Below are 25,016 nucleotides of genomic sequence, written 5' to 3'. Positions count from 1 at the left end.
AAATAAAAAAAAAATAATAACAAACATGTCATACTTACCTGTTCTGTGCAAAAGAATTGCACAGTGTGGCCACAATCCTCCTCTTCTTGGATCCCCCATTGGCACTTCTGGCTCCTCCTCTCTTGCCTGGTGCCCCAATAGGAAACCAATTTCTATGGGGGGCACTTGTGCAGGCTTGCTCATAAGCCCCACTGCCATGTCCATTGACACAGACAGCAGGACCCGGTCCCCGGCTCCCTCATCACTGGAGTTGATTGAAATGAAGGGGAGCCAATGGATCCCACTGCTGTTGATCTGCCCAGGGAGGAGGGACAAATCCAGGAGAGCCACAGCTCTCATGCACAACACTGGATCGCAATGGAGTTCAGGTCAGTATAAGTGGGGGTGAGTTTGTGACACAGAAGGATTTTTACCTTAGTGCATAGTATGCATTAATGTAAAAAAAAACTATGAGGCTTTAGAACCACCTTAAATTGCATCTGTGCCTAGATTATTGACATTAAATAATTTACATATTCTAAATAAGCTTGGAAACAAACCAGCCGAGGCCTCTTTAGCTGCTCTTAGGCCCCTTTCACACGGACAGCTGTTCTGCCGCAGTTTAGCATGTTTATTTTTTTCTGTGAAATTCAAGACTCCAGGCACAGCGATCAGCTGCATTTGTACAGAGCAATTACCTGCGTTTCTGTGTGTTTCTGTGCAGTTGCATTCAGCTGCAGTTATCTAATATAGTCGTTCCCATAACAACCCTTTTTTTATTTTTATTTTGTGGTCCCTTGAATCCCTTCTCGCGCTGCTATCCGCAGTTGACACAAAAGACTGCGATTACCTGCGGTTATGTGCATATAGCTGCGCTACATCGCACCTAGACACATTCAATTCTATTTTTTCTATTCGCACCGAACCGCATGTATCGAAATTGCAGCTAAACGCAGTGTGTGAATGGGGCCATGGGAAAGGGTTGTGTGCTTTTAGCTGTGGTAGAAAACTAGAAAATCCGCAGCTAAAAGCACCATTCTATCCGTCCGTGTGAAAGGGGCCTTAATGTGAAGTGATTTATTCTCAAATATCATAACAAAGCCCTGATTTATGTTTACATTAGAGATCTCTGTTACATAGTTACATAGTTAATCAGGTTAAAAAAAAAGTCCATCTAGTTCAACCACAAAAAAAAAAAAAAATAATGATAATAATATCATACAATCCCATATACCCAATTCTATATCCATAGTTGATCCAGAGGAAGGCAAAAAAAAACCCCCAGCAAAGCATGATCCAACTTGCTAAAGCAGGGGAAAAAATTCCTTCCTGATCCCCCGAGAGGCAACCGGATTTTCCCCAGATCAACTTTACCTATAAATGTTAGTACCCAGTTATATTATGTACATTTAGGAACTAATTCAGGCCTTTCTTAAAGCAATCCACTGAGCTGGCCAGAACCACCTCTGCAGGGAGTCTATTCCACATTTTCACAGCTCTTACTGTGAAGAAACCTTTCCGTATTTGGAGATGAAATCTCTTTTCCTCTAGACGTAAAGAGTGTCCCTTGTCCTCTTTGTTGACTGTAAAGTGAATAACTCGACACCAAGTTCACTATATGGACCCCTTATATATTTGTACATGTTGATCATATCCCCCCTTAATCTCTTCTTATCAAGAGTGAATAAATTCAGTTCCTCTAATCTTTCCTCATAGCTGAGCTCCTCCATGCCTCTTATCAGTTTGGTTGCCCTTCTCTGCCCTTTCTCCAGTTCCCTGATATCCTTTTTGAGAACTGGTGCCCAAAACTGAACTGCCTATTCCAGATGAGGTCTTACTAATGATTTGTAGAGGGGCAAAATGATATCTCTCTCTCTCTGGAGTCCATACATCTCTTAATACAGGAAAGGACTTTGCTCGCTTTGGAAACCGCAGCTTGGCATTGCATGCTGTTCAGTGTCTCTGTTGTGAACTTTGAAGACAAATTTCTCCACAATGCCTATAGCTACCAAGGTGAAGGAGTGTTTTAAAGTTCTTTGATTGTCTGTTTAGAATACATAAATAATTTAGTGTGCAAAGTATGCTGAAGCTTTCAATGGCCAGTTAGTGTGCTTGAACTTGGAAAACTGCAATAGAAATGCAATGCAATGGAAAACTGCAGAAAATAATTTAAAGGATTCTATGAACTGTGCAAAAGACATCATTATGAGCAATATGGTACATTGCCTGAAAAACATGTAGAAGAATGTTTGCCCTCATAAATGATATAAAAGAAAATCTGTTGTAGGGCTTTGCTGTTCAGGACCTTCTCTATTCAGTTTATGTTAGAGTAGAATTCCAACCAATATTTTACATAAAGTGGGGAAGGGTTAGAAGCACTGTCATGATTTTATTGATGTCAACGTCTTGGTTCAGAAGATTCTCTTCACTTTCTGTGTAATTATTAGGGTAAGAATTTAGGCATAATCTAACTATTTGGATCAAACTGCAATAACAGAACTTTTTGTAATGTGGAATGTCAGATTTTTATTAATGTTTATGTGTCCCCAATGAGATTTACTTGTGGACAATAGAGGTTAACGCTGCCCTGGCCAGGAATGTGGGAGTTAATTGTGCTTCCCATGTTTTTCTTGGTGGGTTTTCCTCTGTCCAACCTCCTCAGTCCTGTGCGCTATAAAGAGACATAGGCCTGGATCCTTGAGCTGCCTAGGGGTTACTGTTTCCACTTTGCTGGTTCAGTGCTGTCCGGTTTGGCCTGGTTGGACCCGTTCCCTGTCATTATTGGATACTGTGTATTTCTTCAGCGCAATCATTCAATCTAAAATGTAAAAAAGATGGCATTTTAAATCAATAACCTTGTTGTTGTCCATATGAGATAAACACCAGCAGCTCTATTCAATAACGGTTTCAATATGTTGATGTGTCATGCCCCGTACACACGACCAGACTTTCTAGCAGACTAGGTCCGACGGTCTTCCCGATGGACTTTCGGCAGATCCGACGGACTTTCCGAACGAACAGACTTGGCCACACACGAACGGACTAAGTCCGTTCGAAAGTCTGTTTGTTTTGAATGTGATGACGTAAACGGGACTAAACAAGCAAGTTCAATAGCCAGTAGTCAATAGCTTCCCTTGCCCAGAATTGAGTCCGTTGGACCAGCACACAGAGGAATGGTTTTCCCGTTTTTAGTCCGTTGGAATTGAGTCTGTCGGATAGATTTGAAACATGTTCTATTTCTAGGTCCGTCTGATTTTTTTTTCCAAAAAACTATCGGACTAGCCCACACACAATTGGATTGTCTGATGGACTAAGCCCTTTGGACTTAGTCTGCTGGAAAGTCCGGTCGTGTGTATGTGGCATAAGTTTTTCCTGGATAACATTACTTGCAAACCAGAGTCTAACATTTCCATATCCTTTCATCCACCTCAGTGTCTAAAGCAGCCTTTCTGAACCTTTTTGTCCCAGAGGTACCCTTGAAAAAATGTTCAGGTCTTAGGCTGGATTCACACCTATGCATTTTTTGTGCTTTTTGCATTTTGCATATTTGCTCTAAAGAACGTGTTCCATAGGAAACCATGTTATATGGACTGCAGTGCAAATCTGCAAAATGCAAAAAGCACTAAAACTGCATAGATGTGAATCCCGCCTAAGGCTGGATTCACACCAATGCATTTTTAGTGCTTTTTGCATTTTGCAGATTTGCACTACAGTCCATTTAACATGGTTTCCTATGGAACACGTTCTGTAGTACAAATCTGCAAAATGCAAAAAGCACTAAAAATGCTTAGGTGTGAATCCAGCCTAAGACCTGAACATTTTTTTTAAGGGAAAAGGATGTCCTCTCACATTGGTGGTCAGTGAAAAAAATGCCCCCCTTAAAGTGGTGATCAGAATGCTACTTTTGCAAAAAAACAAAAAAAACAAAAAAACATCTGTGTCTTGTCCTGGGCTCAGCTCAGTGGCAATGGACCCAACAATAGTACCATCAGATGAGAGGTCAATAAGTCACAGCTCAAGGAACCGCTAGCAACCAATGGAGGAACCCTGGTTAAGAATGGCTGCTGTAAATTAAAGATTTTTTAGGCTTTGCTGTAGCCAAATGACGGCAACATAGGAGCAGGAGAAAATTTTTCAGCTGCTTACTTGGAAAACATAGCTAAAAAAAGACCCATAACCATTTATCCTAACTTTCTGAGATAAAGAGGGACACCTTTTGGTACAATGTATGCAGACAAAGTACACACCCCTGCCATGTCTCCAATCACACAACCATGAAGATCTAATACATGAAAATCAAAGATTTTTTTTTTTCTGTATACTTTAACCAAAAAAAAAAAAAAAAAAGCAAATTTTTAGTGTTTAGATGAAAGGATCAGTATAGTATAACATTTTTGGTAGTTAAATAGTATCTTTTTCATATAAATCTATAAATTGAACACATGAATGCTGTCTATGCATTTTGTTAAACTTGGTGTCAGACAAAGTTGACAGAAGTGGCAAAACAGTGGAAATCTAATCGGTGGTATCACTCCAAAAGGGAAGCAGGCAACTTACTACCCCTGCAGTAATGCCCTCCTTGTTTCTAGCAGGATTCCCACCTCAGCAATTACCCAAATACAAAGGGCCAGCTCAGGACTTACATGATTGCAACAAGAGATTGCGGGGCCTGATATGATCATATGGGATCCTGCCCCCCCTAACAGACAGAACTTACCATTAACTTCTTTGGGGGAGGCAAGAAAGTTAATCCTTCACCTCCCAGATAAAGACCAAGATTCCTGTGGAAAAATATTAAACCATTAGAAGTGATGTTAAGCCAAAAGGGGTCTTAGGGGCTTGCTGTATCCAAAAAAAGCAGAGAGTAGGAGAATCGATTTTGCAATACACACTGAAACTGATATAGCGATAGAGATATGCCATGAGTAGGACAGCCCTGCTGGGGTGATGCAAAGGATGACTGAAAGAACATTGAATGGGCTACTGTCCAACAAGACCGAAGAAATTTTGGCCATGAACTGTAAAAAGCAGCGATTGTGTCAGGAGGAGAGATGTACAGGCTGGAATGTATATCTAAAAACTTCTGCGCTCTATGGAAAGAATGGAGAATAACTAGTAGAAAAAAGCAGCAATCACTAAATGAGTTGTCTCTCACTACTGGAAAATAAAAATAAAAGTTGTGATGCGCTAATTTCAAACCATAAAATAATCGTAGTAAACCACAAATGTACAATTAAAAAATACAAAGTGCAACTGTGCATAAATTAATCAAATAATGCTTCTGTGCATACATAAAAGTGATAGCTAGTGCATAAACCATAGGGTGACTCTATGTGCAAACAAACGCAAATTTGTCATAAAGACCAAAATGCATACATATATACAGTGTGTGAACTTGTTGCAAAATGTATATAGTGAAGCAAAGACAAGTTTGGAGTATACGTTTAAGTGATAACTGGTGCAAGGACCATAAAGTGACTAAATGTGCAAAAAAACGCAAATTTGTCATATAATGTGCAAAAAACGCAAATTTGTCATATAAAATTTAAAAAACATATAAAGAGTGGATATACTTAAAAAATGTATAAAATACAGGTACTAAATAACAAACAAATATAAAATGTTCAATTCAAGTGACCAGCGTGATTGGAGATAAAATGTCCCATACACAGACAGATCATGCAATTCGGTAAATGCACTAATTGAAATGTGCAACGTGCTGGGCAATCAATCCATCCGTGATGATCCGTGCAATAGAGTGCAAATAATATGCAATTACCTCACTCCTGTGAGTAAACAGCAATATAAATGATGATCACCAGGATGATTGCTGAAAACGGCTGGGTAACACAATCTTTGGGAGACTTCTCTAACTTCCTCGTGAATGGCAGGTAAACTCAAAGGAATAGATTAAAGGAGACCGCCATAGTGTAGTATTTAAAACATCTAAGTTTTATTAAACAAGTTTTAAAACTACTCACAAACGAAGCTGGTATAAACACATCAGACAGACAGCATTAGAGTAAAACCGGGTACAGGAAGTGACTTATAGGTGTACTGGGCGGGGCTACACCGCCCATTTCATTAGTATGCTAATGCATTGCTGTGTAGCCATAGTAATGCTAGTGGGGGGCGGGCCGAATGAATTTGGATGTTCTGGGTGACCTCCCATCTAAATAAAGCATTAAACAGCGCAGCGGGGAAAGTAAATGCAGGGGCGAAACGGAAGAGCGGGGGAGGGGGAGGTTTGACCAAACATTATACTAAGTGTGGCGAACTGATTGAGTTATAGCTGCGGACAGACCGTGCTATATGTTATTAAACTGCTGTGAAGCAATAGAGCACGTCCGGCGGCCATTTTGTTGGAGCTCAATTTTAGATATGTAAGTGGCCATGTTTTTGGTGGTTTAATGACGTATGGAGCATTAAATTAAATAGCCATAGAACTAAAATTAAAAATAAGGTACGAAACCCCACCAAACGCGGAAACCTACATAACATAACATATAGCACGGTCTGTCCGCAGCTATAACTCAATCAGTTCGCCACACTTAGTATAATGTTTGGTCAAACCTCCCCCTCCCCCGCTCTTCCGTTTAGCCCCTGCATTTACTTTCCCCGCTGCGCTGTTTAATGCTTTATTTAGATGGGAGGTCACCCAGAACATCCAAATTCATTCGGCCCGCCCCCCACTAGCATTACTATGGCTACACAGCAATGCATTAGCATACTAATGAAATACTAATGAAATGGGCGGTGTAGCCCCGCCCAGTACACCTATAAGTCACTTCCTGTACCCTGTGTAACTATCCCAGTTGAAGTCTCTAAGACGTAACGCGTAGGAACCCGGAAGTGACGTCCATATCCGGTTTTACTCTAATGCTGTCTGTCTGATGTGTTTATACCAGCTTCGTTTGTGAGTAGTTTTAAAACTTGTTTAATAAAACTTAGATGTTTTAAATACTACACTATGGCGGTCTCCTTTAATCTATTCCTTTGAGTTTACCTGCCATTCACGAGGAAGTTAGAGAAGTCTCCCAAAGATTGTGTTACCCTGCCGTTTTCAGCAATCATCCTGGTGATCATCATTTATATTGCTGTTTACTCACAGGAGTGAGGTAATTGCATATTATTTGCACTCTATTGCACGGATCATCACGGATGGATTGATTGCCCAGCACGTTGCACATTTCACTTAGTGCATTTACCGAATTGCATGATCTGTCTGTGTATGGGACATTTTATCTCCAATCACGCTGGTCACTTGAATTGAACATTTTATATTTGTTTGTTATTTAGTACCTGTATTTTATACATTTTTTAAGTATATCCACTCTTTATATGTTTTTTAAATTTTATATGACAAATTTGCGTTTTTTGCACATTATATGACAAATTTGCGTTTTTTTGCACATTTAGTCACTTTATGGTCCTTGCACCAGTTATCACTTAAACGTATACTCCAAACTTGTCTTTGCTTCACTATATACATTTTGCAACAAGTTCACACACTGTATATATGTATGCATTTTGGTCTTTATGACAAATTTGCGTTTGTTTGCACATAGAGTCACCCTATGGTTTATGCACTAGCTATCACTTTTATGTATGCACAGAAGCATTATTTGATTAATTTATGCACAGTTGCACTTTGTATTTTTTAATTGTACATTTGTGGTTTACTACGATTATTTTATGGTTTGAAATTAGCGCATCACAACTTTTATTTTTATTTTACAGGCTGGAATGCACCTATCTTCACTGTAGGTTCGAAATGGATTGATCTGCATGTAAAGAGCTCCATGGCAGATGACTATCCTGGCTCAGCTCCAGACAGAGTTATCTATGTTGAATTGCAGACAGGAATACCTTGTGAGGGGCTTGTGATGCCCCCTCATACAGAAGGAGAGCACTGCCTAAGAAGCCGAGAAGACAGTTAAAGTCACCATCCTCGTGCGGGGTCTGTTGAGTTGAACCATCTTCAGAGAGACTGTCCTGACTCATTCAAAGCTAATAAATTACAATGGGCAACTGCCAGGAGTCAAGCAGTGGGCTAGAAAAGGGGAGCTATTCCCCATTTAAAAAGTAAAGATGTGGATTATTAAACAGAAGAGATATAAATTGCAAACTTGACATGTGGAAGTCTTAGGAGTAGCACGTTTTTCCAAGAATGGTGCCACTCACTAGGCACTAGCGAGTCACACACCACTTATGTTTTCCCATACTCCTGGGGGAGGGGGGAGACAGAACCAGAACTATGGACCATGGTGTCCACATTGTAACTTGAACACCCTCCAACTTTCTAGGTTCAGCAGTGTCATCAAAGAGTTGTAAGTGGTGGAGCAAGGAAGTTGGATGCATCATAGTTACACTATTAGGGATAGAGGTACATCACTTCATGTACAAGATCACCATATGTATAGTGAGTTTTGGATGAGTCAGACTTTGACCTTCAACCTGGGGAAAGATTGGTAGTCCAACATAAAGGCGCACACTAGAAATGAAAATTTGCAAACTTTGTGGAAAGAAGTCACTGGAGTTGTTCTACAAAAGCCTATTCCAGCCGTGCCAGACTATGATATCCAGAGAAAAGGAACCCCAGAAAAATCGATAAAGCCTACACAGTAAACGAAACATACCTACTAAAACCCACATGGAAACACCCAGATCGCTAACCTTCTCAGCTTCCTTCCCTCAGCAGGCCACACCTAGTGGGGCAGAAGTAGCTGGGCAAATGATCTGCAGCCGGGTGAGTGGACCTTCACAGTCAGAACCATCTTGAGGGCAACTAGACTAAAGTCCAAAAGCGAGCAGTTTTTCCAAAAGACCCAGTTACTGTGGATAGCTCCTTTCCTATTGCTGACAGACTACTCCAGTCCCAGTGGCGCGGTGCTTCATCCTTAGAATCATTCAGCTGTCTACCAAGTGTTATGATTGTTATTCTGGACATCACTGTGAGGGACACTGCTCATAAGGATGATCACAAGCAGATTTGTTGCATTACTGAAGCACTGATTCTCAGTTTGACTGTCTTTAGATTTGCAGACACTATGCTATGCAACCACACATTACTTTTGTTAAGTCCCTGTTTGTGCAGCTTTCATTACTCTGCTGTGTATGCACGATTTTGCCACCCTGAATCTATTTTGTATTACTACTAATAATATTGTACTTGTTTAGTAAACTGCAAGTTACCGTTACTCTCTGTCTGATCATCCGGCTAATTACCTGTTCTTTTAAATTTGTACAATGACAGTGTGGCATTTGAATAAGGTAGGATTTTTATTAAAAATTATAGGGTCATGCCTTAAAGCCTAATGCCCTGTACACACGGTCGGACTTTCCGATGGAAAATGTGCGACCAGATAGTGTTGTCGGAAAATCCAATTGTGTTTGGGCTCCATTTTTTTTTTCCGTCGGAATTTCCGACACAAAGTTTGGGAGCTGTATCTAAAATCCAAAATCCAATAGTTTAAATTCCGATCGTGTGTAGACAATTCCGACGGACAAAGTGCCACACATGCTCAGAGTAAATTGCGAGACGAAAGCTATTGGCTACTGCCCTCTTTATAGTCCCGTCGTATGTGGTTTGCGCCACCTCGTTCTGAACGATCGTATTTTCCATCAACTTTGTGCGACCGTGTGTATGCAAGACAAGTTTGAGCCAAAATCCATCAGATTTTGTCGTCAGAATGTTCGACAGTGTGTACAGGGCATCAGTTTAAGCAAATTAAAAAAATAAATACAAATCAGCCCAATGGAGGTTGAAGATTTCAAGGAACCCAGGAGCTAGCAGCACAAGGGACAGATGAGAATAATAGTAAGACATGTTCCTTTTCCTTATTTTTTCTAGTTTGACTAAGCTTAAAGCGGGGTTCCACCCTAAAGTGGAACCTCCGCTAATCGGAACCCTCCCCCCCTCCGGTGTCACAATTGGCACCTTACAGGGGGGAGGGGGGTGGAGATACCTGTCAATGACAGGTATTTACACCCACTTCCGGGCATAGACTCCCGTGGGAGTCTATGTCATATCCTGTCCTGCCGCGCTGTCTGCTGGGACACACACGGGTCCCAGTGACAGCGCGGAGAATTTCTATTGCACTGCGCGACTCGCGCATGCATAGTAGGGAACCGGAAAGTGAAGCCGATTCGTTTCACTTCCTGATTCCCTCACCTAGAATGGTGACGGCAGCAGCCGAGAGCCGAGCGATCGATCGGCCTCGGCTGCCGGCATCGCTGGAACCCGGGACAGGTGAGTGTCCATTTATTAAAAGTCAGCAGCTGTAGTATTTATAGCTGCTGGCTTTTAATATTTTTTTTTTAGGTGGAATCCCTCTTTAAAGTCACTGGTAAAAAAACAATAATAATAATTTTTACTGAAAAAAGCCAATGTTTGCTTTTCTATAATCGCCTCCTTTGCAACACTGTCTAGTTACAAAGCAGAAGATTTACAAAATTACAATTGCTTTTAGGGTAGCTATCAAAACTGAAACAGTGTTTTTTTGTTGGCGGGCCCCCATATTTTGCTATTTTTTATCACTTTTATCTCTAAATAAACCAGCTGTGATAAATATAACTAGTAAAAAAAAAAAAACTGTTTCCCGAGACCAGTCATCATTTTATAGCAAATGTGGTTTAGAGTTGCATATGATCATTCAAATCCTGTCCTGGTAATTATATCTGAACATCTGAATAGCCAAAGCTACCCAATCCCGCAGGCTGGGGTTCAGCAATCAGTCAAGTTTAAACCCTCGTTTTGCTGCCAACTAAATTTTTTTTTTTTTATGCAACAACATAATAATATGGCATATACGGTATATATTATGTACAGCATTTAACACCATGGGTGGTATAAGACTATTGCCGTTATTTTCACACGGCAAAATAGACTTTGTGTTTTGGAATGATTTGAATCTCAGGCTGTAATGCCCAGAAGCTACTGAGAAAAGTGGAAAATACCCCTAAATCTTCTGCAGGAAAATGATGGTACCTCAATCAAGTTATTAGGACAAACAGATGCTACTTTGAAGGCTGCGGCTCATTATGCAGAAAAATGAAAGTCAACATATTGGACCCAACGGAAACTCTGCATAGGTCCAATCAGCTTAAAAGCTGCAATGATTAAGGGATTACAGCATCTCCTCCTACAGTTGCCACTAGAAGAGCATTTGAAATGTACTATGAGCAGTCCTGCTGATCTGGCTGCGTCGTTCTGAATGCAGGTGTAAGGTCACGTGATCCGTGTTGATGACTTGTTTTAATTCATTTATTCTTTGGTGATTTTCTGCTTGTCAGTGAGATGAATAGGTCCCATTATACATAGCAGCAGACAAGATCTTCTTGTTCCACGCAGGCATCTAGAAATTACTGTGTATACGCTAGTATGCATAATAAACTTCTTTCTATAAAAACTGTATAACTTAATTTATAAGATGAAAAGCCACAGACATTGTTGCCAGTTATTGTCTGTTTTGCATGGCAAGGATTGGAAGGTGTCAGGATTCCAAAAAAACTCAAGCTGTGATTGCGTATATACTGCGCCGATTTTCCAGAAAGACAGTAAATGCTATAATCAAATGTTTTCTGCAAAAGTGGGTATTTTTAAACAAGATTGAATTCAAGCAGAGTGTAGTATGTTAGGACCAGCAGTATATATGTTCCTGCAGCAGCATGCGTTAAACGGTACTCCCACGCCAACGTATGGCAAGCTTCTGTACAGAATAGAATGCTGTTTTCACCTCTAGTTCCAAATGGAACTGGCAAAAAAAATATTTATGCCCCCATTCATTGTGGGTGGCTGTATGTCAGGTGTGACAAGGAAGGATGTGTTCTTTAATGGTAAAGGTAATAAAATTAGCGCTAAGTCCTTTCCATGTGGTTGATTATAGGGGTACAGTATTTGCTACAAAAGAAAACTAGGCTGTGTGACAATGAGAACCGGCCAGGTGCAAGCTTTCATTTTTAACTCCAGAAAATTAAGTGTTCAGCTGGCATGGGCAAACGGCAAGGCTTGCTTACCAATAGACACTTGAAGGCCAGCACCTTAGGCAAAGTGGATGGAAGGCACACTAAAGCAATTTATGAATATGGTCTACTTTTTACCTTTATTTTTTACAGGGGTTGATTTACTAAAACTGGAGAGTGAAAAATCTGGTGCAGCTGTGCATGGTCACCATCTTCCAAAAAAAGTACTAGATAATAAAGTGAAACATAGTGTTGCAGTATTGGAGTGATAATATACTGTGAATAATATGTGGTAAATTACCTAATATATCCACATGTACAAAGAGCAATGACTAATAATAAAGCAATATGTGCTGCGCATATACCATATATAGATGAATGAAGAATGAGTTAATGTTCTATACAAGAAAAAAAAGTGAAAACAATAAAAATAATGACAAATGTTTTCTTTTGCTGTTTACAAGCACAGAATATTAACTCATTATTCATTCATCTGTATATGTGTAGCACCCTCTACTAATAAGTAGGTGCTAGTAATAGGATTTTTGTTAAATAGACTGTCAGCACAGGCAAATTTAGGCAGGCCTATGCTGCAAGCTAGGCCTGTCTGTTTTGATCTGGGGGCTGGGAGTGGTTAGAGTAGCAGTGGGTGTTACCACTTGTGCTCTAGTTCTGAGGTACCTCCCCTGCTTTCAGGGAGAATGTTCTGGAAGAGGGGCAGGGCCTGGAACTGGAGTGGCAGGCAGTTCACGTGGGAGCCCTGACCAATCCCCAACTGATATTGAGAGGGGGCAGGCCGCCTATATAAGCTGAGGTAACATGCCATTGGGGAGGAGTTGTCGGCCGGGTGAAGTGGAGAATGGAATACTAGACAGCAGCAGGAGGGCACCCCCATCTGGGGGGGGGGGGTGTGCTGATCGCAGGAGGAGGCCTGGGGGGAGCTGTGAGGGGAACGTCACCTTTACACGGTCATTGATGATGTTTTTCTTTATCATCACACAGTCATTGATAAGGAACTCCTGGAGCAGAGGGGCAGGAGAAGCTGTCGGAACATACGGTCCGGTTAAGTTCTCCATCAAGGACTGGGGGCAGAGAAAGGTCGGTGAGTGTACCACAGTGGAGGGCTGGATGTGCCAGAAAGTCTGTGAGGGAACTTCACTAATACACGGTCATTAGTGAAGTCCTTATCATTACACGGTCAATGATGAGGAGTCCTGGATCAGAGGAGAGACCAGTGTTGCCAACCTACCAGATTGAAATTTGCTGGCATGACACCCAAAATTCCTGGCACAGCCAAGTTTTTACTGCCATTTCCAAAAATTACACAATTACAGTTTAAAGTGCAAATTTTAGTATTTTGGCTACAAACAAGTACAATATGAAATTTGCAATGTGATTTAAGGTAGATATTAGGGCAAAAAACATATTTCTTATTTTATTTTGGATATAGTAAGTAAGTAGCTCATGGACAGGACTCAGGAGGACATGAAATTAGTAATAGGAAAGCACGCACACACATGAAGTTGACTCTCATAGTGACAATGACAGAAGTGTGCAGTAGCACAGATGATGCTGACTTCTCAGGCAGGACATGTCCCCCTCCTGAGTCACAGTGACTCTCTCCAAGCCTGGTCCACTCCAGTCTAAACAGCACTGACAGTCCCCCTCCTGACCTGCCCTGCTCCTTTCCTGCAGACCCACACACTAGGCTCTGGCCGCTCTGCTTAGCTCCCCTGCACCATGACATGACAGGACATGCTCGGGCACCGCCTCCACCAGAGCTGCCCAAATACACTGTATCAGGCACTTGGATGATCTTGGCCAGCTCTGGACTGGGCCAAAACTCACAGCCATATTTTTTTACTGGCAACTTTTTCCTTTTACTGGCATTTACTTTTTTACTGGCTGCCAGTAAAAATACTTATGGTTTGCTTACAGAAGTTTGTGCAGGAGGAGAGAATTTCTGGGAACATCACCCTTGCACAGTCAAGAGAGATCGATGTCCTCATCTTTACACGGTAATGCCTGGAAGCATAGTCTGCGGGAGTTAAGTAGAGGAGGAGCAATAGTCTGCAGGGCGATGCAGAGGAAAGATCACAGCAATTAAATATGTACATCGTCTCTTCTGGCTCTAAATACTTGCTAATTTGGGAAGTCTTTAAAATATGATGGCGAAATGAACTATCCTATGGGCATCCCATATACCCCTTTCCCCCAACCAAGTTGTACCCCACAATAAACAAAAGCAAAACCAGCAAAGGATTGTTTATTGTCTCTTCAACTGACATATGGGAGTCTAGCGGCGGGGTGAATTGGTGGATGTTTGTTACTAGTGCCAACTACACCACTACATATGGTATATGTGTGGCACATATTGACTTAGTAGTCATTGTCCATTGTACATGTGGATATATTAGGTCATTTACCACATATTATACACAGTAAATTATCACTCCAACAGTGCAGCACTATGTTTCATTGTTCATTTTCCTTGTGGTTATGGTATGACCTCTCAGTGCTTTGCAGCAGTTATTTGGTTTTAGATTTTTTCTTTGATACAGCACGGGAATACTTACTTGATTATTTGTGCATGGTAGCCAATCAGCTTCTAACTTCAACTTGTTCAATTAAAGTGGTTGTAAAGCCTTACAGACCACTTTTACCTACAGGTAAGCCTAGATTAAGGCTTAGCTGTAGGTGCAGGAAATATCTCCTTAACCACTTCCCGCCAGCGCACGACGATGTACGTCGACAGAATGGCACGGGCAGGCATATTGGCGTACAGGTACGTCCAATATTCAATGCTGCCCTGCCATCGGGAGCGCGCCACCGGCGGCACGCTCCCGTGCTGGTTGGGACCCCCGTGAGTCCGGTCGCGGGACCCGTGGACTCGATCGCCGCGGGCATCCCCGCGATCGTCTCACGGAGCGGCCGAATGGAGGAAATGCTGAGTAAACAGCATTTCTCCATTCTGCCTAGCAACTAGTGACGCTGATCTCTGCTCCATGTGATTGGAGCAGAGATCAGTGTTCACTAAATGAAAGCCCAACCCCCCCCCCCCCCACAGTTAGTAACACACCCCTAGGAACACTTAACCCCTACACTGCCACCCCCTGGTTAACCCCTTCACTGCCAGTGTCATTTACACAGGAATCACTGCATTTATATAGCAGTGATTACTGTATAAATGACAATGGTCCCAAAGATGTGTCAAAAATGTCCGATGGGTCCCCCACAATGTCGCAGTCACAATAAAAATCGCTGATCGCCGCCATTACTAGTATAAAAATAATAATAAAAAATTATTAATAAAAATGCTATAAAACTATCCCTATTTTGTAAACGCTATAACTTTTGCGCAAACCAATCAATAATCGCTTATTGCGATTTTTTTACCAAAAATATGTAGAAGAATACGTATCGGCCTAAACTGAGGGAAAAAAAATGTTTTTTTATATATTTTTGGGGGATATTTATTATAACAAAAAGTAAAAAATAATGCGTTTTTTTCAAAATTGTCGCTCTATTTTTGTTTATAGCGCAAAAAATAAAAACCGCAGGGGTGATCAAATACCACCAAAAGAAAGCTCTATTTGTGGGAAAAAAAGGACGTCAATTTTGTTTGGGAGCCACGTCGCACGACTGCGCAATTGTCAGTTAAAGCGACGCAGTGCCGAATCGCAAAAAGTGGTCTGGTCTTTGACCAGCAAATTGGTCCGGTCTGAAAGTGGTTAAAGCGGACCTCCACCCTGAAGTGGAAGTTCCGCTCATCTGATCCCCCCCCCCCCTCCGGTGCCACAATTGGCAGCTTTCAGGGGGGAGGGGGTGCAGATACCTGGATAATCCAGGTATCTGCACCCACTTCCGGGACAAGCTAGCTGCAGATGCCCCCCCCCCCATTGTGTTCTGGGAAACACACAGTTCCCAGGACACAGCGGGGACCAGCAGAGACGCGCAGCGCGACTTGCACATGCGCAGTAGGGAACCGGGCAGTGAAGGCGCAATGCTTCACTTCCCGATTCCCTGACAGAGGATGGAGGCGGGGCAGCGGAGAGACGAGCGATTGCTCGTCATCTGCCGCCGGCATCGCTGGACCCTGGGACAGGTAAGTGTCAATTTATTAAAAGTCAGCAGCTGCAATATTTGTAGCTGCTGGCTTTTAATATTTTTTTTAAAGGTGCAGCTCCTCTTTAACCTACATGGTTTAGGAGATATTTGCAAAAGACAGGCACATGACAACGGCGCGCAGGCTGAATGTGCCGTTAGTGGCGGCTCTGGCACCCATGCGTGGGAGTGACGTCATTGCGGCTCCGGCCAATCACAGCGCCGGAGCCGCGATACCTGGAAGGAAGATGGACGCTTCGTGGAAGAGGGGGCAGTGGTGACATCGCTGGCTCCTGTGTCAGGTAAGTGACACATAATGGGCTACTATGCATCGCATAGAAGCCCATTATGCTTTACCTTTGCAGGGAGACAAAGAGAAAGTAAAACCCATCAGGGTTTACTTCCTCTTTAAGCTTTGACAAAAAAAAACTAGATGCTGATTGGGGGGGGGGGGGGGGTTGTGAAGAGGTGGGAGATGTGAAGAGTGGGGGGGTCTTGTGAAGAGGTGAGAGATGTGAAGGGGAGTTGTGAAGATGTGAGAGATGTGAAGTGGGGATTGTGAAGGGGTGAGAGATGTGAAGGGGGGGGGGGTTGTGAAGAAGTGAGAGATGTGAGGGGGGGTTGTGAAGAGGTTAGAGATGTGAAGCGGGGGGGGGGGGGGGTTGTGAAGAGGTTAGAGATGTGAAGCGGGGGGGGGGGGGTTGTGAAGAGGTGAGAGATGTGAAGGAGGGGTTGTGAAGGGGTGAGAGATGTGAAGGGGGGGTTGTGAAGAGGTGAGAGATGTGGGGGGTTGGGAAGAGGTTACAGATGTGAAGCGGGGGGGTTGTGAAGAGGTGAGAGATGTGAAGAGTGGGAGGGGGTCTTGTGAAGAGGTGAGAGATGTGAAGCATGGGGGGGGGTCTTGTGAAGAGGTGAGAGATGTGAAGCATGGGGGGGGGGGGGGTCTTGTGAAGAGATGAGAGATGTGAAGGGGGGTGTGAAGAGGTGAGAGATGAGAAGGGAGGGTTGTGAAGATGTGAGAGATGAGAAGAGTGGGGGGATTTTGAAGAGTGAGGGGGGGTCTTGTGAAGAGGTGAGAGATTTGATGAGTGAGAGGAGTCTTGTGAAGAGGTGAGAGTTGTGAAGCATGGAGGGGGGGGGGTCTTGTGAAGAGGTGAGAGATTTGAAGAGTGAGGGGGGGTCTTGTGAAGAGGTGAGAGAGTGAAGCATGGGGGGGGGGTCTTGTGAAGAGGTGAGAGATGTGAAGGGGGTTGTGAAGATGTGAGAGATGAGAAGATTGATGGGATTTTGAAGAGTGAGGGGGGGGGGGGGTCTTGTGAAGAGGTGAGAGATGTGAAGGGGGGGTTGTGAAGAGGTGAGAGATTTGAAGAGTGAGGGGGGTTATGAAGAGGGGAGAGATGTGAAGGGGGGGTTGTGAAGAGTGTGGTTGGGGGTGGGGAATTTGTGAAGAGGTGAGAGCTGTGAAGAGTCAGGGAGTTTACAGATGAAGGGGCGGATCCTAAACAGGAAGGGGTGGGACACATTTAGAAAGGGGGGGCTGATTTTAGTCTTGCCTCGGGAAGCACAATAACAAGATCCCCCACTGAGTACAGTAGAGTCTGATTGAATTTCTGTAATTATAAGAGCTACATTTCTAAATACATTGAATGTCAATTCTTAATAAATACATACGATAATTAAATGATGGTCTTTTACATTTGCCTGGAGTTCAGCTTTAAACATACAATATTAAGGTCTAATTACTCATGAAAAAAATGATACTTTTAGTTCAAACATGTTTTGTTTTTCCTTCCTATGACATAAAGTGACTGAAATGTGATTATTTCTAGAGCGGTATATATACAGCCTCATTGTTTGTCACTATCTCCCCTCTTCCGAGGTACACGAGGAAACTGGAATTTATTCAAATGTATGTTGTCTACAGCTGTATTAATAATTATGAAGTTATGTATTTACTATTTGCATTATTTTAAGTGGAAGACCTAGCAACCCTACCTGCCAAACTATGACATGTATAACAGTACAGTTCATAGACATAGATAATGTATTCAATATTTATTTCATATCATTGGTCAGCCATGGCAACCTGCCCATTGTAGATGATGGCCAACCAAGTTAATTTATGGCAAGCTTTAGTTAATTATGGTGACTGACCTGCAAACACATATCATTGAAATAATGTTGCAATACCGTTTATTTAAATCACTAATTAGGAAGAAATGTCTATGTGCACATGGGGAGGACAAACAACGCCTGATTTATGAAAATGGAGGCAGGAAAATGTCAAGATAATAACCAATCAGATAACAGCTGTCATGTTTGTAGTGTAGAGTTGAAAATCAAAGAGCCGTAGTATTGGGAAAAGAGACATTGTTGCCATAAAGTTAAGCTTGTCTCTAGAGCCTCTCTTTAGGTCAATTAAGCTTCCCATTAGGACCACCAGAGGTGTCATGGGAAGCTTGACTTTAACATAGAAATTAAAATAGAGCTATAGGCAAAAGTTTTTTTTTAAATTTTGGATAGAGTAAGGGAGGATCACAACTCCTGTCAATTAATTTCCTTCTCCAAAGCCAAAACAGGAAGTGAGAGGAAATCCCCACAAATTAAAGGAATCTCCCCCCCAGTTACCAAAACTAGTGTCTCCATTGGAAGGTCTACCCTCTATTCCTGTTCTGGGCAAAACCCCAAATTTGTGATTTTCTTTTTTTTCACTTTCAATAATAACTGTAAACAGGACAAATAGATGGCGAATCTCCCTAACGAGGGGCATAGTCAGCTCCAACCCCGCTCACTCTATTCAAAATTTAAAAAAAAATTTTTTTCTTTTAGTTATACTTTAAGTCTTGTTTTTAACTTCGGCTTCCAATTAGGGATGAATTGAGAGCTTTTTTTGAGATTTTGATGGCATCCTGCAATGTTGGTGAAACTCATTGGAGTTAATGGGGAAGGTGACATTAAGGTGGCATTTTTTGTCTTTTAAAGGTAAAAAAGGCTTTAACCACTTGCCGCCCGCCCTATAGGCAACTGACGGTGGCAAAGTGGTTGCATAATCCTGATTGGACGTCATATGACGTGATCAGGATTATGAGCTGCTGCGCGCCCCCGGGGGCGTGCATCGCGGCGATCGTTGTTGCGGGGTGTCAGTCTGACACCCGGCAACTACGATCTCGGTAAAGAGTCTCCGACGGAGACTCTTTACCACGTGATCAGCCGTGTCCAATCACGGCTGATCACAGTGTAAATAGGAAGAGCCGGTGATCGGCTTTTCCTCACTCGCGTCTATCAGACGCGAGTAGAGGAGAGCCGATCGGCTGCTCCTCTGACAGGGGGGGTCTGTGCTGATCGATTATCAGCACAGCCCCCCCGATGCCCACACTGGACCACCAGGGACACCACCAGACCACCAGGGATGCCCAGCAAAAGGTAATCCTCCCTAGACCACCAGGGATGCCAGTCAGTGCCACAATGGATGCCAATCAGTGCCCATAATGGATGCCAATCAGTGCCCGCAATGGGCATCACTGATTGGCATGCATTATTGTTTGGCACTGATTGGCATCCATTAGTACAGTATAACATAATACAATGCCGCCTATGAGTGCCCACCTGTGCCGCCTATCAGTGCCCACCTGTGCCGCCTATCAGTGCCCATCCGTGCCGCCTATCAGTGCCCACCCATGCCCATCTGTGCCGCCTATCCATGCCCATCTGTGCCGCCCACCCATGCCAATCCGTACCAGCTATCAGTGCCAATTTGTGCCACCTATCAGTGCCCATCCGTGTCGCCCATCAGTGCCACCCATCAGTGCCGCCTATCAGTGCCCATCAGTGCCACCTATCAGTGCCACATATCAGTGCCACATATCAGTGTCCATCAATGCCACCTCATCAGTGCCACTTCATTGGTGCCACATCATCGGTGCCCATCAGTGCCGCCTTATCAGTGCCCATCAGTGTAGCCCCATCAGTGCCCATCAGTGAAGGAGAAAACTTACTTATTTACAAAGTTTTGAAACTGAAACAAAAAAAAACATATTTTTTTTCAAAATTTTCCATATTTTTTTATTTGTAGCACAAAAAATAAAAACCGTAGAGGTGATCAAATACCACCAAAAGAAAGCTCTATTTGTGGGAAAAAAATGATACAAATTTCATTTGGGTACAGTGTAGCATGACCGCGCAATTGTCATTCAAAGTGCGACAGCGCTGAAAGCTCAAAATTGGTCTGGGCAGGAAGGTGTTTAAGTGCCCGGTATTGAAGTGGTTAAATTATTTAAGGTAAATGGGGTAGATGTGTGCAGTTTGTTTCATTCCAAATAATTATTCTGACAAATGTTTTGTTATTCGGAGATTGGGATATAACCGAATACACAAATTACAGTATAAACAAAGTTTACTGAATGCTCTGAATAACAAAACTAAATTTGTCTGAATTTCTGAAATTTGAAAAGAATTTGACATCAAATTCCATTCGAATTCGAACTGTACACATATTTCTGAAATCGAAGAAATGTGTGTGTTATTAGAGTACCATTTCGGAATAATTCTTTTTTTTTTTTTTAAGCCAATGGTGATTTAAAGAGTCGTTGTAATCATTTGGCAAAGATTTTTCTTTTGTGTATTCACTTTGCCGCATTCGAACTGAAAAAAAAAATATATAATTTTCGATTCAACCGATTCGAAATTTATCAATTCGAACTTTTTGAACCTAAAAGAATGGCAAATTTGATGAAAATTTGAAAAATACATAAAACTAATTTCCGAATATGAATTGAACGAATCAACGGAATTTAACTAAACAAAATAACTAGATTAACGAACCTAACGAAAATTCGTATTTTGTACGAATCCAAATTGAATTTCGGATACGAATTAAAGGCTAATATGAAACGGAACGAAGAGAAACAAAATTATTGATGGCACACATGTCTAGTGTCTACAAAATAGAGAATAGATTTATGGCATTTGTATTATTTATTTATTTTTTACTAGTAATGGCGTTGATCAGTGACTTTTTGCAGGACTGCGACATTGCGGCAGACAGATTGGACACTTTTGACACTTTTTTTGGAACCAGTGACATTTATACAGCAATCAGAGCTAAAAATAGCCACTGATTACTATATACATGTCACAGGGCAGGGAAGGGGTTAACATCAGGGGGCGATCAAGAGGTAAGTGTTCCCTAGGGAGGTGTTTCTATCTGTGGGGAGGGAGTGTACTGTCTGGAGGAGGAGAGAGATCGCTGTTCCTGATCACTAGGAACAGCAGATCTCTCTCTACTCCCCTGTCAAAACAGGGATCTGTCTGTTTACATTGGCAGATCCCCATTCTGGCTCTCTGAGGAGTGATCGCAGGTGGCCAACAGAGATCGCGGCCTCCAGCCACGCGCATCGGCCCTGGCATCGCACCGCAGGGTCTTAAAGCGGCTGACGTACACCTATGACGATTCGCGCAGGGGAGCCAACCTGCCACAGCATAATGACAGCAGCTGGTCAGCAAGTGGTTAGGCTGCCCGTCCATCTCTGAAAGTTTCAAAACTCAGACATTATCATTATTATTATTATTTTTTTTTTTTTTAAATAAGAATAGAAATTATCTTGACTGTCCCCTCCAATGCCACCCCCCTCCATTGGTCAGGGTATATATTTAGCATTGTGACCATGATGTTTTTTACTATTTAAAAATGTAAATAAATAATCTGATTTGTAGGAATAATATCATCACTACAGTTTCTAAATAAATCAGACCCAGTTGCACATTTAGTAACTAGTGTACCACTGGTTGGTGACTGTGGAATGTTAAAGAGGAAGTAAACCCTGATGGGTTTACTTCCTCTTTTTTTCCCTGCAAAGGTAAAGCATAATGGACTACTATGCATCGCATAGTAGCTCATTATGTGTCACTTACCTGACACAGGAGCCAGCGAAGTCGCCGCTGTCCCCTGTAGTCCGCCGCATCCATGTTGCTGGTGGCGTCTCGCAGCTCCGACGAATCACAGCGGCGCAGCCGCGATGACGTCACTCCCGCGCATGCGCACGGGAGTCGCGTCTCGCAGCTCCGCCGCTGCCATACGGCGAAGCCGCGATGACGTCACTCCCGCGCATGCGCACGGGAGTCGACAAATTAGGCAAATCCATTCTTGGATTTGCCTCATTTAGTGCGCCTGCGCGCCGCTGTCTACGGCGCATGCGCCGTAGACAGCGGTGCCCATTTTCGGGCAAATATCTCCTAAACCATATAGGTTTAGGAGATATTGCTTGGACTTACAGGTAAGCCTTAATCTAGGCTTACCTATAGGTCCAAGTTGTTTGGAAGGGTTTACTTCCTCTTTAATATACTGTATGCATATATATATATATATAGACATCACAGTATCAGAACTGTTTGATTTTGTATAGAAAAGATCTTGTGAGCACGGTTACCATATAGTTTGGTCTGTATGTAATAAAAGACCAACAAGCAGGGTGGATACATTTCAATATTAAAAAAAAAAAAATCTAAAAAAATCTAGTTTTTTAATTTAAATCGGATTTATTTTAATAAAATGCTTTTGTAGTAAAAATGTATCTAAAGATAGTTTTCTATTTAAGATTAGTAATTTAGTTTATTCAGCATGAAATGGAGATTAGTTATGTAGCATGAGGCTGTATATTCCGTAATATTTATGTTTTGTAAACTCATTCAATGAATCCAAGCTCTGCAAGCTGAGATAACTTGCACTGCATTGATGCGTTCACACAATTTCACAGTAACCCTGAGATAAAACAAAGTTTCAGGAATATTCCTTTATCCCATTGTTTTGCAAATTTATGTACACTACAAACTGTATGATTGAATCTTGTTCTGATATCGCTGTTTTACTAACCCGACAGCTTATTACTCTAAATAGGAAATTTTAATTTTGTTTGCAAATATTAAAGATTCTAACTACCAGCAAGAATGAGCCCTTACATTTAAAGAGCACCCCGTCACTTCAGATCCATCATGGCAATGTCTGTTAGCGGGCATCCACTCACCTGCAGCCGCCACGTCCCTCACCTTGTTGTGTCACTGCCGCATCACCAGCCATCCCATTAAAGTGAATGAGACTGTCGGTGAGTCAACAGCAGGTCAGAGGAGGAGGCGCTGCGGGACAGAGATGACAGTCGCTCTTCAAAAATTATGATTTAAATCAAATGCACCCTGCCAACAAGTATAAATATTGCATTTGGGGACATTTATGCCCCACACAGCTGAGTATTGGTATACTGGACCATAAAGAGATACTAAACACACACTGTTTCATTTACATTATCCCTTCTATTTATGTATATGGACAATGGCACTGTAATTAGCTTATTTATTTTTTTGTAAGTACCTTTTTCCTAATGGATATACAGCTGTCACATGACCCAGCTCTCCCCCAGCCTGTCTGCAGGGAAACATAAGCAGGTAGTCCTCTGCTGCTGGCCACATTTTAAAAAGACAAGCAAAGAATAGACTTTGGGATGCAGAGAAAATAACAAATAATTTATATCAATGAACTTTTTTAAATTGTCATACAAATATATATTTGAAATCAAATCTTTATTATTTTTTGGCAATAACGCGGTGTGGGTGGATTTCTGCAAGTCACAGGGTGTGACACACCCCTCCAGCCTAAGAGGGAGGTGAAACCTCCATTAATCTACATGTAATATCCCACCCCCAATGTGTTTAGCTGGTTAGCGGGCATGGAGGAGGAGGGAGGGAGTGGACTGTCATTTACCACTGTGCATACACCCACATGTGTGACTCTATAGTCACATGGGCTGTACATAGGGTCATAGGGAGGAAATGCTCAGCATAGAAACTCACTGAAAACTGAGCATGTGCAGAGCTGCCACCACAGCCGCAAAATGCCTGAATCTGAATTGGGGACATGAACAGAAGGTGGCGATAGAGAGCAGCAGGATGAACCAGTTTTTTTTTTTGCAGAATACAGAAAAGGATCTCATAGTGACTGTTAGTATGAACAGCATGGAATACACCATTTGTTTATAGTTTTTTATGATGTGGGTTTAGTGACATTTTAAAAGTAGATACCTATTGTAGTAATTGATTTATGTGTGGATTCATGAAATGTTTTTTAAATTGATTGGCAGGACAAATCTGATCAAAAGCCAGATACAGCCAATGACCAGACACATAAACACACAGCTTTAATATGAAGTTCCTAATGCCCCCACATTCAATTTTGCTAATTGTCTAGGAAACCGTATGACCATTAGAAGAGTATTGATCCACCAAAGATCATTATCCAGTAACACACATGAGATGACAGAAGTTTCTTTCATAGCAAAATTATTCCATAACGATCATGAAAAAAACACTGGTTGCAGTGAAGCATATACAGTATATGAATGCAGCAGATACCTAGAAGAAAGCAGAGACAAGGATGACCACCAACAACATGGTGGTCCATGTATAAAACGGACCTGTAAACTATTGAGGTCCCATGGGATGAGGCTGAATTCATCGCAGCTGACAGAATTCCATGGAAAGCACTTATTGGTCAATGCACCAACTTGTACAGGAGGAACTAAGTCTAAAGTCCCATGCACACTATCAGATTTTCTGCTGATTTTTGCCTTCAGATTTACCAAAACCATGTAGTAGAAGGGCCTGCCTGATTGCATACAAATTGAAATTCCTAAGGTTTGACCTCATATTATATGGTTTTGGTAAATCTGAAGGAGAAAATCAGCAGAAAATCTGATAGTGTGTATGGGGCTTTATGCCCTGTACCCACGATCGGAAATTCCGCCAGCAAAAGTCCAATGTGAGCTTTTGGTCAGAAATTCCAACCGTGTGTATGCTCCATTGGACTATTGCTGGCGAAATTCCCACCAGCAAAAGATTGAGAGCATGTTCTCAATTTTTCGGTCTGAAAAGATTCAGATCGGAAATTCCGATCGTCTGTACCAATTCCGACGTGCAAAATTCCT

General features: G+C 42.2%; 2 long non-coding RNA genes across 2 annotated transcripts in view; one reads left to right on the top strand and one right to left on the bottom strand.

Moving 5' to 3' along the window:
* The window catches only part of LOC143964300 (uncharacterized), a 158,521-nt gene that overhangs the window by 30,616 nt on the left and 102,889 nt on the right, over nucleotides 1-25,016 (top strand). The window lies entirely within an intron of this gene.
* Nucleotides 2,530-6,010, bottom strand: LOC143962776 (uncharacterized). The gene is made up of 3 exons (XR_013270786.1): nucleotides 5,961-6,010; nucleotides 4,697-4,760; nucleotides 2,530-2,797 (listed from the first exon to the last, which is right to left on the bottom strand). It is a non-coding gene; the product is annotated as an uncharacterized LOC143962776 (long non-coding RNA).

The sequence above is a fragment of the Lithobates pipiens genome, unplaced genomic scaffold (genome assembly GCF_037356315.1).
Source record: "Lithobates pipiens isolate NorthernLeopardFrog02 unplaced genomic scaffold, aLitPip1_a1.2 Scaffold_8, whole genome shotgun sequence".
In the NCBI taxonomy this organism is placed as follows: Eukaryota; Metazoa; Chordata; class Amphibia; order Anura; family Ranidae; genus Lithobates; species Lithobates pipiens.
The sequence above is the reverse complement of the archived record's forward strand: the minus strand, read 5'-3'. Positions and strand labels throughout refer to the sequence as shown.